The sequence below is a fragment of the Ziziphus jujuba genome, chromosome 9 (assembly GCF_031755915.1).
Source record: "Ziziphus jujuba cultivar Dongzao chromosome 9, ASM3175591v1".
Classification (NCBI taxonomy): Eukaryota; Viridiplantae; Streptophyta; class Magnoliopsida; order Rosales; family Rhamnaceae; genus Ziziphus; species Ziziphus jujuba.
The window spans coordinates 498,809-526,184 of record NC_083387.1 but is presented as its reverse complement, the minus strand read 5'-3'; the positions used below and the strand labels follow the sequence as shown (position 1 = coordinate 526,184).

General features: G+C 33.1%; 1 non-coding gene and 5 pseudogenes across 1 annotated transcript; 3 read left to right on the top strand and 3 right to left on the bottom strand.

The window, feature by feature from the left end:
• Nucleotides 1-3,794: 3,794 nt before the first annotated feature.
• Nucleotides 3,795-5,526, bottom strand: LOC132805400 (acetyl-coenzyme A carboxylase carboxyl transferase subunit beta, chloroplastic-like; annotated as a pseudogene).
• A 785-nt stretch (nt 5,527-6,311) lies between these two features.
• Nucleotides 6,312-10,235, bottom strand: LOC125424028 (ribulose bisphosphate carboxylase large chain-like; annotated as a pseudogene).
• Nucleotides 10,236-10,642: 407 nt separating this feature from the next.
• On the top strand, nt 10,643-10,716 carry TRNAI-UAU (transfer RNA isoleucine (anticodon UAU)). The gene has a single exon. It is a non-coding gene; the product is annotated as a tRNA-Ile (tRNA).
• A 3,747-nt stretch (nt 10,717-14,463) lies between these two features.
• Nucleotides 14,464-15,539, bottom strand: LOC125424022 (photosystem II protein D1-like; annotated as a pseudogene).
• Nucleotides 15,540-22,828: 7,289 nt separating this feature from the next.
• LOC125424018 (photosystem I P700 chlorophyll a apoprotein A1-like) lies at nt 22,829-25,001 on the top strand (annotated as a pseudogene).
• Nucleotides 25,002-25,026: 25 nt separating this feature from the next.
• LOC125424073 (photosystem I P700 chlorophyll a apoprotein A2-like) lies at nt 25,027-27,097 on the top strand (annotated as a pseudogene).
• The last annotated feature ends 279 nt before the right edge of the window (nt 27,098-27,376 follow it).

The following is a 27,376-nucleotide window of genomic DNA, read 5'->3' as shown; positions in this document are numbered from 1 at the left end:
TTTCTGACCAAGAACAAGACCTATCACAAGAATATTTTTTTTAGTGGGATGATAGCCCTGAAAAGATATATTGCCTATCTATATTTGTTTTACCTATCACAAGACCTATATTTCTGATAGCTCTCAGGCAAAATACGATTGGGAGGGGCTAATTCAAACCCCTCAGGTAAAATAAGAATAGCCCCTATGCTCAAAGCTCATTTTTTACCATTAGCAAGAACTTGTTTCAGCTGCAGATCATAAGGAATTCGAACAACTGCTTCAAATACAATATCAGGAAGTACCGCTTGTGGAACCTTGATATCCACGGGCTTATTGGCTAAATGGCAATTGGCACATACAATACGACCGGTCGCTTCTCGTGGATTTCCATAAACCTGCTATGCAAAAATGGGATATGCATTTGAAATGGGTGCCCAAGTTATTATATATATCATGAGCAAGATGGAAATATATTGAGTAATCTTTTCCTTCATCAAAGAAAAGGTATTTCTAGTTTGCATGGTCCAATCATTGATCCCAAAAATTTCTACAATAAAATTAGATAAGTCGCTAGTATAGTTCCCTATTTATGATTATGCTATTTACTGAAATAATTTTACTGGAACATTAAAGGAAGCCCCATATGGGTACAAAGAAAGAATAAGTACAGTTTTGAATGGGTTGCTTATGTACAAAGTAGCAAGCATTATAATTGAATCGATCTATCATTTTTCAGTCATTCATTGAATGATAAATGACTAGAAGTGACGGAGATACACGATTTAAATAACGAAAGATCCAATATTTAAAAATGGTATCTAAAATGACTGGAAAAGTAGAAACAAGACCTGATATAATTTGATCATTATGAGCAAATCCAAAATCTTTGTAGATAGAGCCAATCATTAGTTTCTAACCATGTGGCGAATGGAATCTTATACACAAATCAGGTAATAAAAGAATAGAAAACCCATATTTTATGTCACTAAAGTTATATAGAAATTCTTGAACCAAAGAGTTAAGAATAACAAGTTAATCATTACCTAGAATAGAATATTTGCTTAGAATAATGAAAGAGATTATATTTGTCGAGAAATGAAAAAAACGTATCCATACGATTCTCATTGTGCATTTTGATCAATTAGATCGTTTCTTTGTAGATTCCGCGATGAGGCTTTGGTAAATGTGTTTCCAGGTATTCGTTTATCATTACGTCCAAGAGGGAGAGTTCTTCTAATTCTATGAATTTTTTTAGAATACTTTTTTCTTGAATATCATTCAAACAAATTTCGGACTGTCTAGTATGCCACCAATTAGTAACCCAAGATTCCATACTTTTATTAAATGAGAGAGAGATCCACCATGGCAAAAATACTATAAATGAAAGATATATAAGGGAAATGAATGCTTTCTTTTTGGCCATTTTTTCATCTTGGAATTTTTAAATGAACTCGCCTCATTTGTCAACTCAATGCTACTATTTCTATTTCTATCAAGCATAGGTTCTATTACATTAAAAGTTATAGAGCCCATGAATCTATTTTCTATTTTTTTATTTGTGATTCAGTAAAGTGGTTAGCCCTTGAATTTAGAAAGAATACAGAAAAACAATACCAAAATACAATAAGAAAGAGTGCACTTCAAATTTGAAAAAAAAAAAAAAAGCAATTTCGTTTTATGATTGTTCCTTGTTCGTTTGCATTTAGCTCAAATGAGCGTTCTGAAGAAACTTCAGTTAAGTTGTGCTATATAAAAAAAAAGGATTCTTGAGTTTTCTTTTTTTCCCTATTGCTAAGAAAGTTGTCATTCTTCAGTTCTTGTTTCAAAATACTTCAATTGGTACACGCAAGAAATAGACCAATTTGGCAGCTTTTTGCTCAATTTCTCGTAGAGTCAAATTCTCATTAGTACGAGTCAAGGGAATGGACCCTTGGCCTCCAATTTCCATATAAAGGGCATGACGAGCATAAATACCCTCTTTAACTTCTATTCTAATGGACTGAATGTCTTTCATAAGGAATTGGAGGATGATGCTATAATTTTTTTCCAAGAAATCCCCAACGAAAAATACACACTCTTCCTTCTTTTATATCGAATCGATCATAACCACTACCTATATTCCATGAAATTGTGCACCACATATAGGAACTAATAAAAAGACCTGCGACTTCGTAGAAAGACATCAAGATCCCTTGTGGAATAAAATTATTGGTTGAGAGGGAACTAAAGATATAAAATTCCCACCAAAATAACTGGAAGTTCCAACAAATAAAAATCCTAATGAACCTAAAAAAAGGATAAAGGCGCAGTAGCAATTACTCATTTTTTTAGACCCCGCTATAAGTTCTATCCATATATGGTTTGACCACTAACTCATACTATACTAGATCTAGTTGCATTTTATTGGAATTAGGGAATAACCAAAAAAAAAAATTACTTTCATTTTTTTGTTTTCGAAGTAACTTTCATCAACTAGCACTGTTATGATGTGAACTTTTAAGAGTAATTCATCGAATTGCCCAGATCTAAACTAAAATACGAACATCCCTTTCATATGATTTCTTATAGATATCCACATACATATATTGACTTTACATTTCAAAAATTCATCCCAATATCGATCCATTTGAAAATAGCTCTAATTCAGTTACTCATATATCATGTTTACACATTCATACGAGCTTATGCTTGAAAAAAGCCACACGTTATACCATATCCTAATACAAAAGAAGCCACATGTTATGCCATATCCTAATAAATAGATAACCGTGCTACGATTCACGTAAGTCTTGAAAAAAAAAAACTAGATAAGATTTTGCCCCATTGTATTTAAAAATTTTTGTTTTTTTGAACATGAAGAGATAAAGAAACCATTGCAATTGCGGAAAAACTAAGCCCACTAAAGGCACAAAAATAGAGGGTAAGGTGGTAAGAATTGTCATAGAATGGGTACCTCGATTTAATATTTGAGTTGACCTGTTATTTATTGTTATATTAATCTTTTAACCTGTTATAAAGATATCTTATAATCCATATAACAATTATGATATTATACTGAGTATACATAAGTGAGTATATACACTAATTAATGTTAATTATTAATAAAGGGTATATAATGTATATATACTAAGATATAATAAAATAAGATAATAAAATAAGGATATAATAAGAAGTCTATAATATAAGAGTCTATAGACCGATATATATATATATATATATATTTAAAAAATATTTAATATATATTAAATAAAAAAAGAAAATATTATAAGTCTGTAAAATATATAATAGACTATAATATACTAAGTACATATATAATATAATTAATGTAAATATGTAAATAAAATAAGGAAATAAATGGGCTTATTCATCTTTCTACATGCAATATATGTATGATAATTCACTTTTTTATTATGTGCATTATTTATTTTTATTATTCTTCATTTTTGTTTTTCCCTTTGTAAAAAGATTCGTTATAATACGATCCAACAAAAGTGATCCTTAGTAAAATCGGAGATTCTTGAGGGATATAGAAAGATGCAGGACCCCCTTGCCCAATTTTATGGATGAAAGAGACAAAATTCGCTCTTTTTATTTTGTTTGAAAGAGATTTCTTGACGGGCTATCGATAAAAAAAAGTATCCACATGATTCTTTTTCCAATTTAATCTTATGTTACCAAAAAAAAAATCCATTTTTGGATTTTTTACTTTGCTTCCTATAAACTAAATAACTACTTGGTTACCGCAAAACAAGTAATAAATTTTTGAATTTATTAAATCTAATAATTTATTTAATATTAAATTAAGGATAAAATTAAGAATAAGGATATATGGCTCTCCTTAATTTTATTTTTTGATTCAAAGGAAAGAAAGCATGGAGCTAAAATAACTCACTCAGAACACCTTTTAAAGGATTATATGGTACGATTGGATCGAATAAGCCCTTATGGAATAAATATTCAGCTGCTTATGCACCCTCGGGTACTATCTTATTCAGTGTTTGTTCAATTACTTTTTTACCCGCAAATACAACATAGGCATTTGGTTTGGCAATAATGATATCTCCCAACATACCAAAACTAGCTATCACCCAACCTGTAGTAGGACATGAAAGGATTGATACATAGAATAACTTATTATTTGATTGATAATAATATAAAGCAGAAGATATTGTAGCCATATGCATCAAGCTCAAACTTCCTTCTTGCATATGTGCTCCTCCAGAAGCACACACTAGAATAAGAGGTAAAAATTTATTGGTTGCATGTTTGATCAAACGTGTGATTTTCTTGCCCACTATCGATCCCATACTACCCCCCGTAAACTGAAAATCCATAAACCCGATTGCTACAGGAATACCATTTAGTCGACCTATGCCTGTTTGAACAACATCAATTAATCCTATCATTCTTTGATTAAAATCAATATGATTGTTATAAGGTTCCTCCTGCAAATGAAATTTTATGGGATCCCTAGAGACCATGTCTTCATCCAGAGGCTCCTAAGTACTTGGATCAACCGAACTTTTGATTATATCTGAACGAGTCATTTTCAAATGACGTCCACAATGTTCACAAATATTCATTTGAAATTTAAAAAAATTCTTATAATTTAATCCATACAATTTTCGCATTGCACCATAAATATTTGTATTTTTTAGTTATCTTTAAATCACTTTTTCTATCACTTATTTGTATTTGATTTAGAGAAAACGTTAAATCATTTTTTCTTTCTCTTATTTCAGCTAGAGCTTTCTTTAATTTTTTTCTTTTAATATTTTATTTAATTTTAATTTGTTTTCTTTTAGTTGAGTTAGAGCTCTCTTTAAATCCCTTTTTCTTTTTCTATTTCAGTTAGAGCTCTCTCAAACTCTCTTTTTCTTAGAGTTTTTGCACTATCATCCGTACTGGTTCGTATATTGGACCTCCTGCTTTTACTACTCTTATCGCTTTCGCCACGAATGTAACTATAAATGTAACTGTCATTGGAATTGACACCACTACTTAAAATATAACGATCAGTACTAATTTGAGAATGAAGATAACTGTCAATGCAACTAGTAATGTGATTATTCCAACTATATTTAGTATCATACATGTAACGATAATAGTGAGGATCATCACTCTTAGATACATTATTTGGATAACTAGAATTCTAATAACTATAAAAAGAACTTTTCGATGTACTTAGAAAAGAACGATCGGTGTTAGTGTCCAAAAATTGATTTTCAATATCAAAATATATGGAGTAATGGTCCCTATTACTATCCCTAAAGAAAAAAGTTTGATCAGATATGAAATTTCGAATGTACCTCTTGATGCCGACTAAGTGATCAAATTACTATAACTATAATTGTTACTCTCAATCCGATTAGGAATCTTTTTATTCATATGATTCATAATCAGATCTTTATTTACGCTGGTATTTTCATTTTCAATAGGACCACCAAAATTATCCATTGATTTACTTAACCTGCACCTGTATTCTAACCTCCTCCTAAACAACATCGAATCGAACCGACATTTTTCCATAGAGTTTTCTTGCCCCTATTTACATGAAAATACAATAAATGAATAGTTATTTGATAAAACACATTTGAATATTTCGATTAGAATTTAGAATCAAAATAAGCATATAAATCCAATCGCTAGGATTATTAACTAATAACAAGTAGATACTGAAAAAAAAAAAAGTGATTATCCCTTGCGAGAATCCAGAGTATCTCTTCTCTATATATGATAAAATAGGATGAAATCTTTTTTCAACTCAAAATAATTGAAATTTTTTTTTTATTATAAATAGCAAATAGCAGGTTCCTCCATGTTTTGTCAAATTCACATTGAAAAAAGAAAAAGTTGTTTTCTCGTATGAATATGAAGAACCTTTTTTCGTAAAATCCTACCTACTAATCAGTTTCTATTCCAACATAGAATAAAAAGGACAATATACGGGATAGGTAGAAGAAATTGTGATACTCGACTCGATCCATGATCTGAAATGGCAAGATATAATAATATATAAACAAGATATAATGATATATAAAATAAAAATATAATTATAAAAATGATAATTAAAATATATAATATAAAAAATAAAAAAAATACACCAATCCTAAGGATCCATAGGATTAATTGTGGATCCAACACAACAATAGAAACGTTTAAATTGTTTCGCCTTATATTTTGTATTTAAGATCTTGTATATCTAGATAGGTCTGTATCTATCAAAACTTGATAAAATCATTGTATTCGGCTCAATCCTTTTACTAGAAGATTGGGCTGAGTTTAATTTCAATTAAAATTAAGAGAACGAACAGTAAGTAATTACTGGATTATAAAGTATCCATTGCTTCGAATTCAAATTTGATATCTTTCCATACTTCATAAGCAGCAGCTAGTTCAGGACTCCATTGATTAGCCTCATGGATAATTTCATTACCTTCACAAGCAAGATCACATCCCTCATTATGAGCTTGTAGATATGCTTCTAGAGCTACTCGATTAGCTACAGCATCGGCCGCATTTCCCCAAGGTTGTCCTAAAGTTCCTCCGCCGAATTGTAGTATGGAATCATCTCCAAAGATCTTGGTTAGAGTGGGCATATGCCAAATATGAATACCCCTTAAAGCCATAGGGATAACACCTGGTAGAGAGACCTAATATTGCGTGAAATAAATACCACGGCTTATAAAATCATCACGTAGTAAATCAACAAAGCCTAAAGTGATGTATCTTTCCCCTTCAAGTTTACCTACTAGAGTACCAGCGTGAATATGATCTCCACCAGACAGACGTAATGCTTTAGCTAGTACACGAAAGTGCATACCATGATTTTTCTGTCTATCAATAACTGCATGCATTGCATGGTGGATGTGAAAAAGTAGACCATTATCTCTGCAATAATGGTCTGAAAAAGTATCTAAAAATATCAAATTTAGATATTTGTATCTTGTCGAAGTAAGGAACCATGGCATATATGTTTGGAATATATTCCATTTTGAGAAAGTTGAAAAAGCACTATCTTGTTGAAAGGTTCTATACATCCGCCCTTTCTTAAGGCATTTCTTTAGACAAAGACCCCGATTTTTTCCCCTTTTCGGATGGTAAATATTTCTCAGAACATGGAGCTTGAATCAAATCCATGTTTGAATTGAAATTGAGATACTGATGTAAGTTCTTCCCTTCTGAATGAGACATATTCATATCTGAAAGACGTTGACAATAAGTTCTTTCAAAATAGACTATTTGTCCCTTTGTTAGAAGTGTTCCAGAAATGTCTGCGATCGAGTAAATAGCTCTACGAACGAATGGATTGGATTGGATTGAATTGGAAAATGGAAGGATTTGTACAAGTTATACTTTTTGTCACCATTTTGTGGAAAATCGTTAGGTATGAATATGTTAGACACCTATAACTCGATTGGTGAAATAGTATCTCTCTAAAAAAAAAAAATTTTTTTTATCGCCATGTAAAGAAAATATTTTGTTGCGAATGAACAAGATATTAAGGAATTGTGTCCATACATAAAATCATAATTATTGATACAGGCCTTTTCCACATAAAAAGGGAATCTTTTGTTATAATAGAAGTAGAAATGATGTGGATTATTCAAGAATCGAAGTCGATTTGCTTTATAAAAAGAAGATATCAATGAATTTCTATGAAATGGTTTCATAGGATTCAGACAACTGTCTTGATCATGGGATATCATTGAGAAATAGGAATCCATGTTATCAAAAGATTTCCTGTGATTATTTTGCTTTTTGGGAAGTGTCATGATCATCTAATAAGAAGGGTTTCCATTTTTTCAAATGAACGATTTGAAGACCTATTGATTCTAACAACTGATTGCAGAGTTGATCATTTGGACCTTTCAATTCATAGATGTGGATCTCGGACCTATGAATGGGGATACTCCCAAAACTCATGAAGAAAAAAGGAAGTGAGTTAGACAAAAAAGAGAAGAAACTTGGACAAAAAAAGAAGTAACTTGGACAAAAATCAAGGAAATGACTTAGACAAATCTTTTTTCTCGATAACCTCAGACCAATCAATTGAATATTGATTAATACGTAATCGATCGAACACTACTTGAAAAAGAAAATGGCTCGTCTGCTAAGAAATCAAATGTTCCAAATGTTCCAGTAAATTCTTGCTCCCATTGGACCATTTGTATCTATATGCATCAGGATCTCAATTCATGGATCTCTCGGTTCGGGAAATAAAAATAAAAGGATCGAATCATTTCTTCTGACTCTTTTTCAAATTTGATGAATTTTGGTTGATCGTATATTTCATTATAGTTCTATGATTTAGAGTATCATTTCCTATTTGATCCCTTTGAATTCCATATTTGAAGTTGCGATCGGATCTATTCATTAAAAATAATCGATTCAATACATTTCTCAATACATTTCTTATGACCCATAGGTGCTATATTGGATTTGAATCAGATTTTGGATCAATCTATATTGATTGACTGCCTCCATTATGTTGTTGCTAGCAAATGCCACTATTTTTGGTTTTGTATCTTCCAAATAATTCCCGTAGGAGGCCCGGACCCATTATTTTTTGATCCTTCAATAAAAGGATTCATTTTCTTCATAAAAAATAGGAGTTAGAACCAATAAAGATTTATTATTTGATTCATCTCTGGAGTTGAATACCTCATTCAAGAATTTTTTTTTTATCCAATCCGTAGGAATCAATAGAAAAGGCAAATCCCTTATGATACACCAGATCTGGCTCGGTTATTGATAGAGTGAATAGATCTGCCATTTTTTGAACTACGGATTCAAAATCGTGTTGTAATGTCTATCCCCCCCCCGGTTCCTGTCATGGAATAGATGAAATAAATCAAAAAAATGGATTTCTGTTCAAGAATGAAATCTTATTGGAACTATCCAGTTCATCCTTAGGAACCATATCACATTCTAGATATGATGAAAATAGGATGAATTGAGACGATATTTTGTAAATACGTAATTATCTTGAATATATTAACTATTTCTTTATTTTCTGATCTACTAGAAAGGACAAAAGAAACATCTTGTTCCTTCTTCAATAATTTTTGATCTCTAGTGGACCTCTCAATAGGATTCGAACCCAGATGAAGTTTTTACCATCTGTCAAAGAAAAAAGAACTAATGGATCTCCCAAGAAATTCTTTGATTTCTTTTGGAAGCAGATGATTATTCATCTGCTTCTCACGTTCCATGAATATCCGAGACATTGAGGAATATCCAAAAAGGCATTTAGGGAATCAGTTTGATTCTATCTCTATTTGTTTCATTTGAAGAAAAGAAGGATCCCAAATAATCGATCTTTCTTTTAGTTGTTGTATCTCTCTTTGATTGATCAATGTGTGATATTCTGAATTCTCATTAATAATGGAATCGAAATAATCTCTGGATTGATCAGAAGATCCTTTAAATTGGCTAGAATCCGTTGCTTGAACAAAATTGGATCTTGTGGAATCATATTGAATATTTGACGATACATTACCTTGCTAAAAACCAATCCTTGTTTACCAACCACACATTGTCTAACCAAATCCAATTCTCTCTCAATATGTTCCTCAAAAAATCCGATTCTTGCGGGTTCTTCCCTTAACTAAAGAAGAGATCTTGGCGGAATTGCCACATACAGAATTGAGCAAAAGAAATAGCCCACTTGTTTCTCAAGAAGGGGAAACATGCTCAATATCATTTGATTGAATAGTTGACCCAGCTCTTTTCTGTTTGAAGAAACCCTGCACTTCAATTGGTATTTTTTTCATGAAGGCAAACATGAGATAACAAATCCAGTCTTTCACTAAGATTTCAAATAGCTATCCCAAATTCAAGCTGATTATGTTTCGCCTCTTCCTCAAAGAAACACGATCAAACAATTCCCAATCATGGTCCTTGTGGATCAGATCATCCATAGAATATACAAAAAGAAACTCTAGATATTTGATATCTTTCTCTTTGAGAGAGATCTGAATTCCAGCTATGGTTTCTTTAAATATCTTACAACTAGAATCCCTCTTTTTTCCGATCCAGTTCCTCCATCACCGTGAACCTCTGTTAGATTCAGGCATGATACACTTTTTAGTTATATAGAGAACCCATGTACTCTCTTTCGGATCCAAGAAATAGCTCTCAGAGATCTTTTTTCCTTTTGGAAGATACAGGAGCGAAACAATCAACCTATTGATATTGGAAGACCTTACAGATTCTTCCAATGTATCATTTCTGGATCCAATGAAATTCATAGGTATAGGAAGAAGCCCTATCAAATAGGGATTTTTTTCTTTCGACCATCTTTCGATTGTTAATACAATATATAAGGACCGCTGCTACAAATAGTACTACACCCTTAATTGTGAAATATTGATTGCTTGAAAGTATGATACTCCAAATTTAGGAGTCCAAGAGTTTTATAAAATGTTCTTGATGGAAAAAAAAAATGTGAATGAAAGATCCTACTAAATTGAATTGAGTCCATGAATCTAAGAAACAGTGAGAATTCTTGATCTCTCTCGATATCTCTCTTAATTTGAAAATCCAGGATTTGAATTGATGTCCTTTCATTGAGTCCTCCTAAATTGCATTGATTTATCCTAAAGATTTCATTTGAATTGGAATTTGGTTATTCACCATGTACGAGGATCCCCGCTAAGCATCCATGGCTGAATGGTTAAAGTGACCAACTTATGATTGGCGAATTCGTAGGTTCAATTCCTACTGGATGCATGCTAATGGGACCCTCCAATAAAATAAGTGATGTGATTCCGCCCGACCCTGCACAACCGACAACTCGCTGGGGTGCTGACTCGATACGGATGAAGACCGGGCCAATCACTAGGGCTCAAGTTAAGAAGTTTAAGGAAAATATTGATGCTTTTATCTATGGAATAATTTATACTCAAAAGGGCTTGTCCATATCTAAAGAGCCAAGACCTATCCTAACCATACAAGTGGTGGAAGCCGATACGGACTCGGGTAGCAGTTTTGGTGCAAATATGGACAATAGGCAGCATGAAATGGTTTCAACTCTTTATGGATTCAATACATATATCCAAGAGGATATGGAATCAAGCCAAGGCAGCTTCCAAGGCATTCAAAAAGGGGTTGTACGGACAGCTTCAAATTTGGCCTATTTTTACTGTATTTTGTGCTGGCTTTACTGTATTTTGCTGAGTTGGCTTTTTCTCTTTCCGCCAAGCAAGGGCAATGTATGGGACTCCATAATAAGCTTATTTGGCATCCTAAAAAGCATATAGAAGCTGATTTGGAGCTCAAAGAGGTTAAAGATTGGTCAAAGTCAACTTAGTCAAAAAGCTAGTATTTTAGTTTCCTAATTTGATTCTACTTTTTGTTTTAGGAAATTACCATTACTTTTTAGTTTTTATTTGTTTATTTTCTGGAACAATAAGTTTAGGAAAGTTATTATTTTATTATTTTCATTGTAAATTAATTAATTCCTAATTCAAAATAAAGGAATTAATTAATCCAAATTAGATTAGGAAAGGAGTGAGAATTTTGGCCACCATAGGAAACTACTTTGTATGGCCGGTTTTCCCTTTGTTTTTAGGATTTTATTTCATGGTTTTGTAGCCTATTTAAAGGCTTATTTTTCAATAAGAAGGAAGCTTGAATTTTATACAAAAAATTATTTGTGAGATTGAATTCTCTTTGTTCATTTGAACACCTAAAACACCATTAGTGAATGAGTGTTTTAGTTTGACTTATCAATAGGCCTTCCATCACCTATTGTGGCGTCTTCATTATATACCAAGGTTTCTAATCACAGGTTGGTTAGGGGTCAAGGTGACCATTAGAACTTGAACATAATTAGATCCAGGCTAATATAATACGGGTTTAGGAGCAGGTTATCCTAGGTTTGTATCAATAAGTCTATTAGAATTGGCTCTGTATCAATGGAATCTCATCATCCGTACATAACAAATTGGTGTGGTATATTCATATCATAACATATGAACAGTAAGAACTAGCATTCTTATTGAGACTAGAACTTATAGGGAAGAAAATAGATTTATGGATGGAATCAAATATGCAATATTTACAGACAAAAGTATTCGGTTACTGTTGAAAAATCAAGATCAACTAGGATAAAAATAAAGCATTGGGTCGAACTATTCTTTGGTGTCAAGGTAATAGCTATGAATAGTCATCGACTCTTGGGAAAAGGTAGAAGAATGAGACCTATTATGGGACATACAATGCATTACAGACATATGATCATTACGCTTCAATCGAGTTATTCTATTCCACTTGTTAGAAAGAAAAGAACTTAAATCAAAATACTTAATAGCATGGCGATACATTTATACAAAACTTCTACCTCGAGCACATGCAAAGGAGTCGTAGACAGTCAAGTGAAATCCAATCCATGAAATAATTTGATCTATAGGCAGCATTGTTATGGTAAAGGTCGTAATGCCAGAGGAATCATTGCCGTAGGGCATAGAGGGGGAGGTCATAAGCATCTATACCGTAAAATCAATTTTGGACGGAATGAAAAAGACATATATGGTAGAATCATAACTTTAGAATACGATCCTAATTGAAATGCATACATTTGTCTCATACACTATAAGGATGGTGAGAAAAGACATATTTTACATCCCAGAGGGGCTATAATTGGAGATACCATTGTTTCTAGTACAGAAGTTCCTATAAAAATGGGAAATGCCTTACCTTTGAGTGTGGTTTGATCTATTGATTTACATAATTGGAAGTAACCAATTAGGTTTACAATCTGAGTCCCTCTACAGGACAGACCTCAACTGAAAACTGAAGAGTAATGGCAGCAAGTGATTAAGTTCAATAGTTCCTCATATAAAATTATTGACTCTAGAGATATAGTAATATGGAGAAGACAAAATTGTTTCAAGCATCGACAGAACTAGAACCCCTTGTTTCAAAGAGAGGAGGACATGTTCTTCACATTTCATTTGATGGTTAAAGGCGAGTTGAAAGCTAAGCCTGGGGGGAAAAATAGAGATTTCTTCTACGTTACCCGTACTATGTGGAAGTATCGACGTAATTTCATAAAGTCATTCGGTTTGAATTGTACATGAAGAACATAAGCCAGATGAAGGAACGGGAAGACCTAGGATGTAGTAGATCATAACATGAGTGACTCGATAGATTTTGATTCCTATATATCCACTCATGTGGTACTTCATTATATGATATATATAAGAATTCTATGATATATAAGATCCATCTGTATAGATATCATCATCTACATCCAAAAAGCCATATGCTTTGGAAAAAGCTTGTACAATTTGGGAAGGGGTTTTGATTGATCAAAAAGAAGAATCTACTTCAATTGATATGCCCTTAGGCACAACCATACATAATATAGAAATCACACTTGGAAAGGGTAGACCATTAGCTAGAGTAGCAGGTGCTGTAGCGAAACTGATTGCAAAAGAGGAGAAATCAGCCACATTAAAATTACATTTTGGAGAGGTCTGTTTGATATCCAAAAACTCCTTAGCAATAGATGGACAAGTGGGGAATGTTGGGGTGAACCATAAAAGTTTAGGTAGAGCCGGATTGAAATGTTGGTTAGGTAAGCATCCTATAGTAAGATGAGTAGTTATGAACCCTGTAGACCATCCTCATGGGGTGGTGAAGGGTGGGCCCCAATTGGTAGAGAAAACCTGCAACCCCTTGGGGTTATCCTACACTTGGAAGAAGAAGTAAAAAAAGGAATAAATATAGTGATAATTTGATTCTTAGTCACCGTAGTAAATAAAATTTGTTTCTTCATCTTTACAAAAAAAAAAAAAAAAAGGAGTAATTAATTGTGACACATTCACTAAAAAAAAAAAAAATCCTTTTGTAGCGAATCGTTTGTTAAGAAAAACAAATACGCTTAACACAAAAGAAAAAAAAAAATAATAGCCACTTGGTCCCGTTTAGTTGATACTTCAATTTAAATTTAAAGTTTTTCTTTATTTAGTCTTTATTTGGTTAATATCTATAATATATTTAGTTAATATAGATAGTATGTATAGTTAACTATTTTAATATTTTTAATATTTTTTTTGTTTTTAATTTAAATATATATATATGGGCGAACGATGGGAATTGAACTTAACTTGATTCACAATCCACTAACTTGATCCACTTGGCTACATCCACCCTTATTACAGATTACAAACTTACAAATTACAAACAAATAGGTTAATTTACACCATTTATCAAATTTTTTTCATTCTTCAAACTTAAAGAAGAAATAATGGAATTGAAAACTTTAAATTTAAATGTAAAATAAAAAAAATTGAAAGGAGCATATCGAAAATAAAAATTTTTACATAATGAAAGTATGGGTATGTTGAAGTAAAGAAAAAAATTTAAGTTAAAAAACTCTTAAAGGTGCAATACCAAACTTCTTGCTAGAACAAGAAATGATTATTGCTCCTTTATGTTCAATAACTCAGTATATACACTAATACCAAAGTCTTATCCATTTGTAGACGGAACTTCGACCGCAGCTAGATCTAGAGGGAAGTTATGAGCGTTACATTCATGCATAACTTCCATACCCAAGTTAGCACGATTGATAATATCCACCCAGATATTAATTACACAACCTTGACTATCAACTATAGATTGGTTGAAATTGAAACCATTTAAGTTAAAAGTCATAGTGCTAATACCTAAAGTAGTGAACTAAATACCTACTATAGGCCAAGCAGCTAGGAAGAAGTGTAAAGAATGAGAGTTGTTGAAACTAGCATATTGGAAGATCAATCGTCCAAAATAACCATGAGCAGCTACAATATTGTAGGTTTCTTCCTTTTGACCGAATCTGTAACCTTCATTATCATATTCATTTTCTGTGGTTTCCTTGATCAAACTAGAAGTTACCAAGGAACCATGCATAGCACTGAAAATAGGGAGCCGCCGAATACACCAGCTACGCCTAAAATGTGAAATGGGTGCATAAGGATGTTGTGCTCAACTTGGAATACAATCATGAAGTTGAAAGTACCAAAGATTCCTAGAGGCATATCGTTAGAAAAGCTTCCTTGACCAATTGGATAGATAAAGGAAATAGCGGTAGCAGCTGCAATAGGAGTTGAATATGCAACAACAATCCAAGGGCGCATACCCAGACGAAAACTAGGTTCCCACTCACGACCCATATAACAAGCTACACCAAGTAAAAAGTGTAGAACAATTAGCTCATAAGGACCACCATTGTATAACCATTCATATAAGGAAGCCATTTCCCATAGCGGGTAAAAATGCAAACCTATCGCTACAGAACTAGGAATAATGGCACTAGAAATAATATTGTTTCCATAAAGTAGAGATCCAGAAATAGGTTCACGAATACCATCAATATCTACCGGAGAGGCAACAATGAAAGCGATAATAAATACAGAAGTTGCGATCAATAAGGTAGGGATCATCAAAACACCAAATCATCTGATGTAAAGATGGTTTTCAGCGCCTGTTATCCAGTTACAGAAGCAACCCCATAGGCTTTCGCTTTCGCGTCTCTCTAAAATTGCAGTCATGGTAAATTTTTGATTTATTTAATTATTAAGCATCAGGGACTCCCAAGCACATGAATTTTCTATAAATAGATAATTGAGGGCTTGTTATTCAACAGTATAACATGACTTATATACCCATGTCAACCAATATTTAACATCCATAGATATATCGAGGTTTTTATCTATCTAGATTAATCCATTTTTTTAATATATTGAATAAATAAATTGAATAAAAATAAATAAGTTACAAAATTTGGATTAAAATTCTGATTTAATTTAGATAAATATGATTTCCATAGAATAATTAGAATGGGTTGCCCAGGACTCAAACCCGGAACTAGTTGGATGGAGTAGATAATTTACTTCCTAGAATTAGAAAATAAAAAATAGGTAAAATCTCTCCCCAAACCGTGCTTGCATTTTTCATTGCACATGGCTTTCCTTATGTATACATCTAAAATCTATCTCCTTCCCTAGACAAGCATCTAACAAAGTTGGATTTCAGTTGATCAACCTTTACTCTTACTACATGAACATTTCATAATAGAAGACTAAATAAATTTTTTGTTATCTTTTCAGCATTTAAGGATAATTTCCATTTCCATGGTCGAATAGCCTATCATTCATGATTGACCTGATCATTGATGCAAACAATATGAAAATACCAAATTCGCCCTCTATATAACCTTCGAAAAGTCAAATAAGTTCTTGGAAAATCAAAGAAGGAACCCTTTCTTCCTGTGTAAAGAACTCTTCCAATAATTCCGAACCTAATCTTTTCAAAAAAAACCTGTACAGTACTTTTGTGTTTACGAGCCAAAGCATATATTTTATTCGATATAAACCTTTTTTTTTTAAGGATCTGCTAAAATAATGAGAAAGATGTCTACATATACGGGCAAATTGGTTGATATCTCAAAATCTAATGAATCGGCCCAGGTCAACATACTAACAAGATGTCCTAATGTGTTAAAAATTTTCATTTTAGCCAATGATCCAATCATTGGGCTAATTGGAACTAATGTATCAAGCTTCTTTATAGCATTAGCCATTATAAATGAATCTTCTAGCATTGGACTCCGTACCACTGAAAGATTTAGTCGCACATTTAAAGATAGCCTAAAAAGCCGAAAGAATGGTTGGCTAATTGGTTTATATAGATCCTTCCTGGTTGAGCCCACACATAAAAATGACATTGCCATAAAAGGACAAGAAAATATTTCCATTTATTCATTAGAAGAGGCATATCTTTTGAAACCAAAATAGATTTTCCTTGATATCTAACATAATTCATGAAAGGCTCCGTGAAGAACTATAAAACTGCCGGAAAATCATTGGAAAAGACTTCTTGTACAGGATGTTTTATTTTTCAATATAAATAAATTTGCTCAAAAAATAGCGCAAAAGATGTATATCGTAAATGAGAAGATCGATTACGGGGAAAAAGTAAGATGGATTCATATTCATGAACATGAGATTTATATAGGAACAAGAAAAATCTTGAATTATTTTTCAAAAAAAAAAAGAAATAGATTTTTTTGGAGTAATAAAACTATTCCAATTATAATACTCGTGAAGAAAAAGCCATAATAAATGCAAAGAAAGCGCATCTTTCATCCAATCGCAAAGGGTTTGAATCAAGATTTCCAGATGAATGGGGTAGTGTATTCGTACATCTGATACATAATTTAAATGTATGAATTTGTCCTCTAAAAATGGAAATATTAAATGAATTGATCGTAAATTAGAATATTTTATGATTTCTGGCCTCAAAGATACTAATCATAGGAATCGTAAGGAAAATGGAATTTCCACAATGACTGCAAATCCCTCGAATATCATTTGAGAATACAAATTCTTGTTGTACCCAAAACATTTATTTTGGTCAGAATCATTAGCAGAAATAATCAAATGATTATGGTGATACATTCGAGTAATTAAACGTTTTACAATTAGTAAACTAGATTTATTGTCATAACCTACATTTTCCAGCAAACTCGATCCATTTAAACCTTGATCATGAGCAAAATGCATAAATATACTCTCGAAAGATAAGTGGGTATAAGAGATTGTGTTGCTGAGATCTATCTAGTTTGAAATATCCTTGAAATTCTTCCATTTGAAATTCAATTTGAACCGAAGATAAGGGGTTTATTGGGTTATCAAATGATACATAGTACGATACAGTCAACAAGGTATTATAGTACAAAAAAAAATAGATACCTCGGAAAAAGGTAAGACCATTAGCAGACTCTCTATCCTCTTTTTTTTCATCTAAGTGGTTTATGTTCAGTCTAAGATAACAAGATGGTTAGAAATCCTTTATTTTGGCAATCCAATCAATCTTTTGATTTTGGAAAAAAAAAAAAAAACTCTTTATCAATATGCTGCCTTTTTCTACACATTTATCTCCACCTCATAATGGAGAATACCTAATAGGTGGGACTCATAAAAAATGGATAATCCCTCATGGAAAAGTCTTTCCCGTGTTAAGCACTAATATATTTTTAACGTCCAACTAGTTTGGGTAATCATTCAGATAATCATTCAAAAATGAACACCAAAAGCTCGTTACTCTTTGTTTCCCTATAATTGGGGCCATAGTTGGGCTTTGTCCATTTATTCACTCAACCCGACTTGAAATTGATTTTCCAATTTCTTTTTTTCCTCCACACCAAGAATTCAATATAAGGGATGTAGACGTAAGAAAAAAGTAATAAAGAAAAAAAAAAGAAGTAGAAAAAGCTTGAATTTCGTCAATCAATCAATATAAGTAAAAGAAAAATGCTTAATCCCCCCTTTTTATTTGTTCATAGAAATCCAACTAACCCCCATTACCATTAATGGTAATACCCAAAATCGAAAGTATGAATAACAAATTAAAAGAGAATAGCAGAGAAAAGACTATACAAAGCTCTCAACAAGTGATCTCCACCTTCTTTATTTATATATTTCTTATATATTTCATTTTGATATATGTCATTAATATTTCATTAATTGACTATCGTTTGGTGATTAAGGGTAAGTTCCGTAAAAACCCCTGCTTTCTTTGAAATATCATGACCAGTTCCTATAGGCTGAGTGCCTTTTTCAAGGAAATATAGAATAGCAAGAACATTTAAATAGGTTTGATTCTTTATCGGGTCATAAAAACCCACTTTCTGAAGATCTCTTCCTTCTCTTATGGATTGAACATCAATTGCAATGATTTGATAAATGGCTCACTGGGATAGATGAACAATACCCCCCCCAAAAATGTATAAGAAGTTTTCTCCTCGTACGGCTCAAGAAAATTGGAAATTTTATCTATGTATATAATGATAAGGTCAAATATATCCATAAAATCATCAAATCAACTAGACTATGATTTAAATACTTATTCTTTCCCCCACCAAAAAAAATTACTCGTATTTACAATTTGCACCGTCATAACTCAAGTTGGATAACTCTCAAATAACTCAAGGAAACCTTTTAAGCATTTCATTTATTGAGTGGTCTCTAACCCCCCTGTTTTTTTGTCTCTTTTAGAACCTCTTTTGATTCTGCACTCTGATCTAGTTGTTGAGACAATCAAAAATGGTATTTCCTTGTTCCAGGAACGTTTATCTTTGCCTTGAATCATTGGGTTTAGACATTACTTCGGTGATTTTGAAACGTTTCAAAATGGCAGCAACATACCCTTCTTTTTATGATTTCTTTTTATCAAAGAATCATACGACTGAGTGATTGTTATGTAATACATTTGATTTGATCGAAAAAGTTTTACCAATTCTAAAAAAATTTGACTTTTGAATTTGAAACTTGTTTGAATTGGATCCTTTCGATTTATATATGGAAAATATATTTGCAAAGTTGTCCCAATTTATTGATTAATATTAGCCTTAGATTCTTGCCTTTGAGAAATGAATCAATACTTTTTACTCGAGCTCCATCATGTACGATTTACATCACCCAAAAAAAAAAAATGAAAGTTTTATTGAAGCAAAAGAAATGATGTTGAGTCAAGAGCACTTTCATTCTTCTATAATTCCTGTATAATAAAAAATGGTGGATGTAAGAATCCACAACGATTCGTATCCTTCAAGTCGCACGTTGCTTTCTACCACATCGTTTTAAATGAAGTTTTACCATAACATTCCTTTAGTTTGGAACCGGTATGTAATTGATTCAATTATGGAATCATGAATAGTCATTGGTTCAGTCGATACATAGTAATCTATACTTTTTCTTTCTATATGAAATATGAATGGCTAGGTTCTAACAAAGTCTCAGAACGAATTCAATTTAATCCCCAACACCCAATACATATATTTATTTTAACATATATTTTATTTCATTTTTTATTTATTTAACATAATAAAATATAAATACCATGAATACCACAAATTAAATAAAAAATTTCTTTTTGAATCTGCACCTTCAAGTAACTTAATAGTGATAGGATAAATTTACCAATTTCATACCTCTTCGAGTACTACGAACTCATAAGAAATCATCAAAAAGATTCAAATGATTGAAAATTTTCTAGACTCGAGATCATTATTTGAATAACATTTTAAAGTAAGGACCACATTTTAGCATCCTAAGAGAAATTCATATTTGTATTAAACCATCAATGATTAAAAACCTAGATAGCTAAAAAATCCAATTTATTTTTTTAGTGAACTAGTGGATAAAGACTGGTGTAAGGTAAGATTGTTGTTTTTAAGATTGTTGTTTTTTCATACTGATTTCTAAAATTGGAATCGAAATAACAATAATATGGGACCCCTATACAGATCGACTAAAAAATTGTTACTAAAAGGAATTATAGATATTTTATGTTAAATATTTAGCATTTAGGGATCACAAATGGATCCAATTATATATGCATGTTATTTGAACACGATTCAATTTGAGAAAAAGATATGATTCAGAGAAGAATTATTAAGAATACTAATAAAAAATTTCCAATCCAATTTTATACTCTTAAACAAAAAGGTTTTTTATTTTAAAAGGCAATCTTTTTTCTGATATATAGCATTATATGTATTATAATGCTATAATGGGTTGGGCATGCTCTGGGACGAAAGGATTCGAACCTCCAAATAGCGGGACCAAAACTTGTTGCCTTACCATTTGGCCACGCCCATTTCTATTCAACCCTAATAAATACTAGTATTGGTATTGGTTGTTCGTCAACTCCAATATAAATATCTATAAAATATATAGATTGTTGCTAGAATTTTAATATGTATCGATATATAACTAAATTGTATTTATTGATCATTACATAGAATTCAATTAAGATATTGTGTGAAAGTATGATTTATTCTATTATTTTTTGATTTGAGAATTGAAGGATTTTTTATTGGGGGAGTTCAAATCAAAGAAGGTTTTTGGGGTCTATCTTATTTAGTTTTATTCATTTTCCCCTCTATCAATAACTCAACTTATTAATAACTTAATCAAAATAATACAATTATCTTCAATAACAAAAATAACAAAAATTTGTTATGCTTAATATATTTAGTTTGTTATGGATCTGTCTTTATTCTGCCCTTTATTCAAACGGTTTTTTCGTCACCAAATTACCAGATGTTATGCCAGTAATACCTATTCTATTTTTTCTTTTATCTTTTGTTTGGCAGGTTGCTATAATTTTTCGATGAGATCTTTAATAACATCCTAGTTTAAGTGATTTACACCTCGAAGTATGTAAATACCAGATACATAGGTTGAGTCATTCGCTAAACAACTATTTTGTTGAGCGATCAACCAGGTGCTCCTACCCTAATGAATGCAACTGGAAGAACTCACTTTCCTATCGTTTAGTAGGAGATCCCTTCTTGTGGCTTGAAATTTATTACCTGTTGCTAATGGGGAGAGATCTTTCATTAGGGTTTAATGCTCTTCGATGGAGATCACAGAATAATAGCTTGCTTGTGGAACTTGGTACTTTAATGCGGGTATTTTTGTGGAACCAGAAATGTCATGGTTCCTCATATATGCATTCCATCAACTTAGTGCATAATTTGATGATTTCTTTTGTTTTTTTCTTTGCTTGATCCAGTCCATTCTGTCTTCTTTCCCACGGATCCACCCTATTAGATTAGAGAAGGGCTTCCTATTCTGTATGACAACAAAACAAGCGTTTGCTGGACAGCCAAACATTGAATGAAATGTTGGCATGGGGTTTCAGCAATTTCAATTCCATTTTGAGTATTTTTCAATTGAAATGGATCTTGTATACACCGGTTCAAGCACACATTGGAGCATCCAAACAAACCAGCAGAGGCGCTACTGTGGTAAAGACAATAGCAAAAGCACTAGTCTACGTTGATCACCTATCAGCAGGGGAAGCAGCATAGGTGGCAGAAACTAACTAGGCTTTAGGTACCAATTCAAAGAGCTTTTGTTTAGCTCTCCTTAGGGGTCAAGAGCAACCAGCCCTAGAGGTACCACACTAACAGCGGCATCCCAACCTAATATGGATCCCTACCTCTCATAAAGTATGAAAAGTAATTGATCAGATTCATGGGCGTTCTTATGAAGAAACACTTCTAATACTCGAAGTCATGCCCAATAGAGCATGTTCTCCCATTTTAAAATTGGTTTCTTCTGCAGCACCAAATGCTAATCACAAGGCATTTCGAATGACAACACTATGTTATTCTAACTATTTTTGTTATTTTATATTTTTTTATTTGTTATAATGAATTGTTTGTTGTCTCTATCAATCAAATAAAATGGATCATTTCTCTGGGAAGAACCAATAAAAAAATTTCATCATATCCCTTCTCCTTCTAAGATCGTTCTATTTTGTCTGTTATTTCATAGGGATAAACGATATACAGATAAGTTAGAAAATATATTTCTTTTCTACTGTTAATAATGATAACTAATAAAAGTAAAAGCGACCTTTGAATGACTAAATAGAAATAGTAATATTTCTCTTAGTAATGATTGTTCACACGGTTTGGAATAGAGTAATATTAATATATTCTATGTAAGGCATAAAGTGTCTTCATTTAGGAACTTCTAATTGAGATATGAATACATTAGGTTGCACAAAAAAGAATTGCGTCAATTCAAAGCCCCCCAAAAAGATTTTATAAGATTAAAAAGGTCCATTTAGCACCCTTCGGCTAGGTCATAATAGATCTGAACACTTACCTTGGATCGACTTCCAGATCATAATTGCTCTAGCGAATAACTAAAGAAAATAGATAGATGGGAGATAGAAGAAAAAAAACTAAGTCTAAACATCTCTCATAGGTTCACTAATTACTTAACTATTGGTGGGTCTCTTTGTATGTGTTGTCCGGAAAGAGGAGGACTCAATGATTATTCATTCACCAGAACCAGAAGCTAAATTTTGGTAGATACGGATCCCAGAAAAACTTCTTTTGAGGAATGGGCTAGGCCAAGTCATTTCTCAAGAACAATAGCTAAAGGACTAGATATTACAACTTGGCTCTGCAACCTACACGCTGATGCTCATGATTTCGATAGCCATACCAATGATTTGGAAGAGATCTCTTGAAAAGTATTTAGTGCCCATTTCGGCCAACTTTCCATCATTTTTCTTTGGCTGAGTGGTATGTATGTCCATAGTGATTGTTTTTCCAATTATGAAGCATGACTAAGCGATCCTACTCACATTGGGCCTAGTGCCTAGGTGGTTTGGCCAATTGTGGGCCAAGAAATATTGAATGGTGATGTAGGCGGTGGTTTCCGAGGAATACAGATAACCTCTAGGTTTTTCAGCTTTGGCAAGCATCTGGAATAACTAGTGAATTACAGCTCTATTGTACTGTAATTGGTGCATTGGTTTTTGTGGGCTTAATTCTTTTTGCTAGTTGGTTCCATCATCACAAAGCTGCTCCAAATTTGGCTTGGTTCCAAGATGTAGAATCTATGTTAAATCATCGTTTGGCAGGGCTACTAGGACTTGGGTCTTTTTCTTGGGCAGGGCATGAAGTACATGTATCTTTATTGATTAATCAATTTCTAAATGCAGGAGTAGATCCTAAAGAGATTCCACTTCCTCATGAATTTATCTTGATTCGTGATCTTTTGGCTCAACTTTGAGGGAGCAACCCCTTTTTTCACCTTGAATTGGTCAAAATATGCAAAATTTCTTACCTTTCGTGGAGGATTAGATCTAGTAACCGAGGGTCTATGGTTGACCGATATAGCACACCATCATTTAGCAATTGAAATTCTTTCTAATAGTAGGTCACATGTATAAAACCAACTAGGGCATTGGCCTTGGCACAAAAGATATTTTAGAGGCTCATAAAGGCCCATTTACCGGCCAGGGTCATAAAGGTCTATATGAGATCCTAACATCATCATGGCACACTTAATTATCTATTAATCTAGCTCTGTTGGGCTCTTTAACCATTGTTGTAGCTCACCATATGTATTCGATGCCCCCTTATCCATATCTAGCTACTGATTATGGTACACAACCTTCAGTGCTCACATATCACATGTGGATTGATGGATTTCTCATAGTTGGTGCTGCTGTGCATGCAGCCATTTTTATGGTAAGAGACTATGATCCAACTACTCAATACAATGATCTATTTTTAGGCTTTCACATTTTTGGTTCTTATATTCATAATGATACTATGAGCATTTTAGGGCATCCCCAAGATATGTTTTTAGATACTGCTATACAATTACAACTCGTCTTTGCTTAATGGATACAAAACACCCATGCTTTAGCACCTAGCGCAAAAGCCCTTAGCTCAACAACAAGTACCAGTTTAATTTGGGGGGTGGTATTTAGTGGCCATGGATGGCAAGGTTGCTTTGTTACCTATTCCATTAGGAACCATCGATTTTTTGGTACATCACATTAATGCATTTACGATTCATGTGACGATATTGATACTTATGAAAGGTGTTCTATTTGCTCGTAGTTCGCGTTTAATACCGGATAAAGCAAATCTTGGTTTTTGTTTCCCTTGTGATGAGCCTGGAAAGGGGGGGGGGGGACATGTCAAGTATACGCTTGGGATCATGTCTTCTTAGGGCTATTATGGATGTATAATTCAATTTCAATAGTAATATTCCATTTTAGTTGGAAAATGCAGTCAGATGTTTGAGGTAGTAAAAGTGATGGTGGTAACTCATATCACGAGAGGCAACTTTGCACAAAGTTCCATTACGATTAATGGGGGGCTCTGCAATTTCCTATGGGCACAGGCATCCCAGGTAATTCAGTCCTATCATTCTTCATTATCTGCATATGACCTTTTTTTCCTAGGTGCTCATTTTGTATGGGCTTTTAGTCTAATGTTTCTATTCAGCAGGCGTGGTTATTGGCAAGAACTTAGTGAATGCATCATTTGGGCTCATAATAAATTAAAAGTTGCTCTTGCTACTCAGCCTAGAGCCTTGAGCATTGTCCAAGGACGTGCTGTAAGAGTAACCCATCACTTTCTGGGTGGAATTGCCACAACATGGGCATTCTTCTTAGCAAGAATTATTGCAGTAGGATAATGGCTAGGAGGATTTGAAAGGCATTATGGCATTAAGATTTCCAAGGTTTATCCAAGGCTTATCTCAGGACCCCACTACTCATCATATTTGGTTTGGTATTGCTACCACACATGACTTCGAAAGTCATGATGATATTACTGAGGAACGTCTTTATCAGAATATTTTTGCTTCCCATTTTGGGCAGCTCATGCAATTTGGGATCTTCATTTTGGTCAATTGGCTGTGGAAGCTTTTACTCGGGGGGGGGGGGGGGGGTGCTCTTGGCCAAGTGAATATCACTTATTTTGGTGTTTATTAGTGGTGGTGTACAATCGATTTACATACTAATGGAGATCTTCATAATAGAGCTCTTTTTCTATTATTTCTTTCTGCCATATCTTTAATAGCCGGTTGGTTACACCTACACCCGATATGGAAACCGAGCATTTTTTTGGTTTAAAAATGCTGAATCGCACCTCAATCATCATTTATCGAAGTAAGTTCCTTGGCTTGGACAGGACATTTAGTTCATGTTGCTATTCCCGGAGCCAGAGGGGAATATGTTCATTGGAATAATTACTTAGATGTATTGCCGCACCCCCAATATTAGGCCCACATTTTAAAGGTCAATTGAATCTTTATGCTCAAAACCCCAATTCAAGTAGTCAGTTATTTGGTACCTCCCAAGGGGCCGGAACTACCATTCTAACCTTTCTTGGAGGATTCCATCCATAAACGCAAAGTTTATGGCTGACTGATATTGCTCATCATCATTTAGCTATTGCATTTATTTTTCTTATTGCTGGTCATATGTATAGAACTAATTTTGGGATTGGGTATAGTATAAAAAATCTTTTAGAAGCGCATATTCCTCCAGGGGGGCGACTGGGGCATGGACATAAGGGTTTTTATGACACAATAAATAATTTGATTCATTTTCAATCAAGCCTTGCTCTAGCCTCTTTAAGGGTTATTAGTTCCTTGGTCGTTCAACACATGTACTCTTTGCCAGCTTATGCATTCATAGCACATGACTTTACTACTCAAGCTGCTTTATATACTCATCACCAATACTTCGTAGGATTCATCATGATAGGGGCTTTTTCTCATGGAGCTATATTTTTTATTAGAGATTACAATCCGGAGCAGAATGAGGATAATTAATTGGCAAGAATTTTAGACCATAAAGAAGCCATTATATCCTATTTAAGTTGGGCCAGCCTCTTTCTAGGGTTCCATGCTTTAGGACTTTATGTTCATAATGATGTCATGCTTGCTTTTGGTACTCCGAAGAAAGAAATCTTGATTGAACTTGTATTTTCCCAATGGATACAATCGACTCATGGTAAAACTTCATATGGCTTTGATGTACTTTTGTCTTCAATGAATGGTCTCGCATTCAATGCAGGTCGAAGCATATGGTTGCCTGGTTGGTTAAATGCTGTTAATGAGAATAGTAATTCACTATTCTTAACAGTAAGACCCGAGACTTCTTGGTTCATCATGCTATTGCTTTAGGTTTACATACAATTACATTGATCTTAGTAAAAGGGGCTTTAGATGCATGTGGTTCCAAGTTAATGCCAGATAAAAAGGATTTTGGTTATAGTCTTAGTAAAAGGGGCTTTACATTGATCTTAGTAAAAGGGACTTTTTATTGGCATTGGAAGCACATCACATTATGGCAGGGTAGTGTTTCACAATTTAATGGGTCTTCCACTTATTTCATGGGATGGTTAAAAGATTATTTATGGTTAAACTCTTCACAACTTATCAATGGATATGACCCTTTTGGTATGAATAGTTTATCGGTTTGGGCGTGGATGTTTTTATTTGGACATCTTGTTTGGGCTATTGGGTTTATGTTCTTAATTTCCTGGCATGGATATTGGTAAGAAGTGATTGAAACTTTAGCATGGGCTCATGAATGACCACCTTTGGCTAATTTGATTCGGTGGAGAGATAAACCGGTGGCTCTTTCCATTATGCAAGCAAGATTGGTTAGGTTAGCCCACTTTTCTGTAGGTTATATATTCACTTATGCGGCTTTCTTGATTACCTCTACATCAGGAAAATTTGGTCAATTCTTTATTTATGTGTTGTATTATTCTCAATAATATCATTTCTTTTGATGGAGAAGGGGGATTGCCTTCTTATATTTCTACGTCTAGGATCCGACTTGTATCATTGAAACTAAAATAATAGGAATTTAACCACTATGGCAAGAAAATGTTTAATTCAGAGTGAGAAGAAGAGGCAAAAATTGGAACAAAAATATCATTTGATTCATCGATAATCAAAAAAAGAATTAAGCAAAGTTCCATCGTTGAGTGAAAAATGGAAAATTCATGGAAAGTTACAATCCCCACCCCGTAATAGTATACCTACACCCTTTC